We start from the raw sequence: 4848 nt of genomic DNA on the forward strand, positions 1-4848 counted from the left end.
CTAGACCAAAGAAAGCTTCATCACAATCAAGACACACATTTTGTTCTAGACTGCTACAGTAAATGTTTTGTGATGAAATGAACCATCGGCTTAACGGGGATGCTGATGAGATGGAAACCAAACATCTTCAACCTCCTTACTCTTCCCAGAAGAAAATGATCCCCTTAAGTTTGTTTTCAGACTCTAAAGCTTTTGAAGATCAGCTAATGCATATTTGCACAGTCCACAAGCACACAGTCTGAAGCTTATCTATCTTAACACAGAAAGGTTTTTGCATTTTAAAGGCAAAGGGCTTGAGAACTAGCAAAATTTGCTTGTGCAGAGCCAACCCTCCTGTATCGTTGGACACTGCCTAAATAGGGAATATTATTTTTGCTAGTACAGCTCCCAGATCTTCTATGCTTATGAAAACAACATGCCAGAGTAAAGAGCTTTTATACAGAGGTCATCCATAGCACTGGCCGTTTTCGTTCCGCTCACACAAACCTTACAAAAAGAAACAAGGTCACAAATTAATATCTATCGTGTGAGGAGGCCGCGGCAGCACAAGGACAGCAAAACACCGACCTCGATCCCCTCTGTGGAGCCACTGGCTCCCACCTTAGAGAGGTCTTTGGACCCGCTCTCGCCTGCAGGCCTAGCACCAGAACCCGGCTAAGCTGAGGTGTTTCCACAGCCCGCTCGTGCAGCGACCAAGCCGGCGCGGAGGGAAGCGCCACGTTCCTCCCCTCCCGGCAGCCGCCCGCCGGGATGTGCGGAGCAGAGCGCTCAGCTGACGAGGCCCCGCCAGCAGCCGTGACAGCGACACCCCGTACAGAGACGATGGTGTCACGACCGGCTTGTAAAGGCAACACGAAATGAAGGAAAACGACCGCGCGAAGCCCGCGCCTTCTGGGGGCGGCGGGAAGTGCGCTGGCGGAAGAAGAGAGGGAGCCCCGGCGCCGGCCGCCGGCGCCCTCCTGCGAGCCCCCCCGCCCCTGCCGCGGCCGCGCAGCTCTTGCCTGTGGCGCTGTCGGAGCCACCTCTGCTCCCGCTACGGCACCGCCGAGCTGACCGCTCCTTCGCGCCCGAGGCTCCGTCCTGACAGCTCCCGCACCACCATCCCGCCTCCCGCCCACGGCGAGGGCCTTTCACCAGCCTCGCCTGGGCGGCCCCCTCTACTCCCCGGCCTGCTGCCGCTATTCTCTTCTGTGGGGTGGAATACAACGTCCTTGTCCACACGTAGCTGCTTCCAGGACTTGGTACTGCCTGGAAAGTGGGAGCACAGGGAGAAAACAGCAGCACGACGGAGTTGAAGGAAGGAGATCGCCTGTCATTGCTTCTTTAGAAAGAAACAAAGGCAGGGTACCAAGGATCCCTGGTGGTCTAGTGGTTAGGATTCGGCGCTCTCACCGCCGCGGCCCGGGTTCGATTCCCGGTCAGGGAAAAAATTTTTTTTTTTTTTTTCCTTTATCCCCTTCATCTCTGTTTTGTTTTAGGATTCTCTCCGGCCCTCTACTTCTGCTCTTACAATTCTGCACCATCGGCCGGCTGCTATGCCAGCCCGAGGCGCGGGAGTTGTAAGACGCACCTGACAGCGTGGAGGAATCGCGCACAAAGGTAGTGCAAAAAGTCCCAGCGCCCTGTGCTGGTGGGCAGGGGAAGCTTCGCCAGGTGTAGCATGTGCCTGGAAATCTGTCAGTCACAGCACTGCCTATAGCCATCCCATGCCCACCCACAGGGATTCTAGAAGTCAGCCGAGGCCTGCCTAGAGGGCCACATGTTAGAAATAACATAACTTCTTTTTTTTTTGGCTTCTCTAACAGCTTGGGGTGCTCCCACACCTTCCCCCCAACAGGCGAATGGTCACTTAGTGCTATCATGAATCTTTGAACCGTGGCAGCAGGGACCCAGTAGGGGCTGGAGCATGTCTCTTATGAGGAAAGGATGAGGAAACTGGGCCTGTCCAGCCTTGAATGATTCAGCTGAGAGGGGACCTCATAAATGTCTACAAGTACCTGAAGTGAGGTACCTAGAGGATAGAGCCAGGCTCTCCTTGGTGGTGCCTGAGGTGAAAGCACTACTGGAAATAATGGCTTTCGCTGCCTTTCCCAGGGCATGCCAGAGCCTAGGCTGCCCTCCACTGCAGATGGGAGTGTCTCCCGGGAAAGGTCCTCCACTATATTTTTTATGAAAACTAAGCTTCAAGGAGGTTCAAAGGGAAGAGATCACCTTTACTCTAAGGCAGAAAGCAAACAGTCAAAAGGGCTATTGTCACCCTTTAGATATAAAGAAAAGGTGCCACCAAATTATAGTTGAACACCAGGTCCACAGGTCGCCACCCAAGGAATTATTGCATTCCTATGGCTGGAGGTTCTTAAGAGTGGGCTGGACAAGTTATCAAGTCTCTCAGACTGGGCAAGGGGAATGGCTCAGTGGATCTCCTAAGATCCTGAAAGTCACAATTATATGATTTCATCCTGCACTTTCCCCTATAATTAACAGTTTACCTGTTAATTAGAACTGTGTAGGTCTCTGAGATTCTTCTCTCCCTCTTTGATCTCAGTGAAATGCCTTACCAAGTTGGTGAAAGAAGTTGCTGCTTTCTATGTCAGAAAATGATGGGCAATTTTAGAAATTTTAGAAGCAGCTAAAATGAATTTCAGGCGTTGACTACCTTCCCAGAAAAGGCATATATATGGTTTTACAGAATAGGAACAAAATAAGCACTTCCTTTTGCTTTAACTCATTTTGTAGTAAGACATTTTCACGCTGTTGGCAGTGTAAATCCAGCTGTAGAGTCACCTGAGAAAAAATAATCACATGTAAGATTTTAGAAACATGTAAAAAATGCCAGAATAACTCTTGCACAAAAAGAAAGAGTAGTTTCCAATACTTTGTTAGGAATGCTGCATAATCTCTGAAGAAGCTATCAAATGGCCTTCCAAATCCCTTTTCAGTCCAATGCCAGACTTGAAACCTGCCCTTGCATAGACAGCAAATATTCACCCAGCAAGGAGTAGGCACCAGTCCTCTTGGCTTGGTGTCCTTACACTTCAGGTCCCACTGTCACTAAAGATGTCCTGGTCTGGGATGTAAAGAGCCCAGATCACTGTTCACCTTGAGCATGTGTTAAACAGTGTTACAGCAGTTTCTGTTCCTTGTTCCTGGATCTTAGTGATGGAGGGAAGGAACTGGGTACTTGTTTTTAACTGGTAGAAGAACCATCCTTCCTGGAGCTTTTGTTGATATTTTTGATTTACATAAAAAGTAACTCATGATGCTGGCATGCTGAAGCCCCAGAAAAGGTGGGCTGTTTTACCCAGGACTAGCAGTGCAATCAAAAGCAAATGACAAAAGGGATCTGGCTAGAGCAGAGGTATTTCAAACAAATACAAGATTATTAATAACATATTTTCAAAGTGTAGCTGAATTCTCTTCTCACTGTGGTAGACTTTGAGATACTGGCTCACAAGTATTTTCACTTTCATTTCTGTTCTTCATCATAAGGGTGACCAAGTGCTTTCCATGTCACAGCAAAGGTGTATGGAAATGAACCGCAGAAGAAATAAGAATGATAAGGAAGACAATACCTTAACTGTAGATCAACTTAAACCAGCAGCTGAGTCAATTTTTCTTTCTTGCCACCTCCTTTAAGTTATAGCCCTACATTAGTTCCACTTCGTAAGTTTTTTCCAATCTTATAAGAAGTATCTTGGCTGTGAGTGAACATAAAATTTTGCATGAGTTTTACAACCAGCAATTCTTTAGAAAATGAAAGTTCCCAATTTTTTTAATAGGCATATTTTCTACTTGCCATCGTATTTCACTTCTGTTTGAAGGGCTTAGAGCCATGCAGTCGTTAGACTTATTCTGTTCCCAGGACATTCTCTTGGCCACTTAACGCCTTTTTGTCTGTTTTATTGTGGATATAAACAAGTGCAACTCCGTGGTATCTTCCCCAAGGCAACGAGCCTTTGCCTATTGATATAAAAATATTGTGGGAGCACGCCACGAGGTGGCATCCCGGCCCTGTGTCTGCCACCACCCTCTCCCGGTTCCCAGAGCAGCCCCTACTCTGGAGGTTTCAGACTCAATTCCCTAAGTTAACGTTGTGCCCGTTTCATTCCAATGAGCTATAGAGGAATGAAGGATTTGTATTTGCTAATAAAGCAAATTTCACGTACAAATGAAGCTTTTATTAAGGTAAATCACTGCATAGTTTCTGAATTGAATGCTGTATATGGAAACTTTCCAAACTGTCTTTAAACAGTCTTAATATAACATTAAAAAAATAAAAATAAAAAGTCACAAAGTATAATCAGGAGTGTGACTTGGACTCTATCACCTCATCTTGTCTGTGGCATTAATACAATGAGGACACATACTATTACCAGAGTGACAGAGAACCATGTGTCCCTGAACATATTCACTCCCACAGCCACTCTGTTGGGGTCAGCAGCACATCTGCTTTTCACCTGAAGGTTTTGAACTGAAGGTTGTGCAGAAAGTTTGTGCCAAGGTGAAGAAGGGGACCACAATTTCTGCATCCCAGGTCAGGATACCAGGGCATCAGCTGCCCAAGGTCACAAGATAAGGTCTGCTTTCATTCCCTTCCCTTCTGAATGGATTCACGAGGCTGGTGAGCCATGGGAGCAGTCTGTGCTATGACATTAGTGCTGTCACCATGGCAGTCAAAGGACACAAACAAGGCAAAGTGTTTATTAAACTGGTGAGGTGGAAGGAAAACAAACCCAAAAGATGTTTTCAGGCACACAATCCTTTTTCCAGGCTTTTTTTCCCCTGTCGTATTATCTATCCCAATATTCTTTCTATATAATATTGATGTCATAAAACATAACTGTAAAT

The 4848-nt window shown here is 46.8% G+C and overlaps 1 non-coding gene across 1 annotated transcript; it reads left to right on the forward strand.

Annotated features, from left to right (window-relative positions):
- Positions 1-1354: 1354 nt before the first annotated feature.
- Positions 1355-1426, forward strand: TRNAE-CUC (transfer RNA glutamic acid (anticodon CUC)). The gene has a single exon. It is a non-coding gene; the product is annotated as a tRNA-Glu (tRNA).
- Positions 1427-4848: the final 3422 nt, after the last annotated feature.

The sequence above is a fragment of the Vidua chalybeata genome, chromosome 3, assembly GCF_026979565.1.
Source record: "Vidua chalybeata isolate OUT-0048 chromosome 3, bVidCha1 merged haplotype, whole genome shotgun sequence".
NCBI classification, from domain to species: Eukaryota; Metazoa; Chordata; class Aves; order Passeriformes; family Viduidae; genus Vidua; species Vidua chalybeata.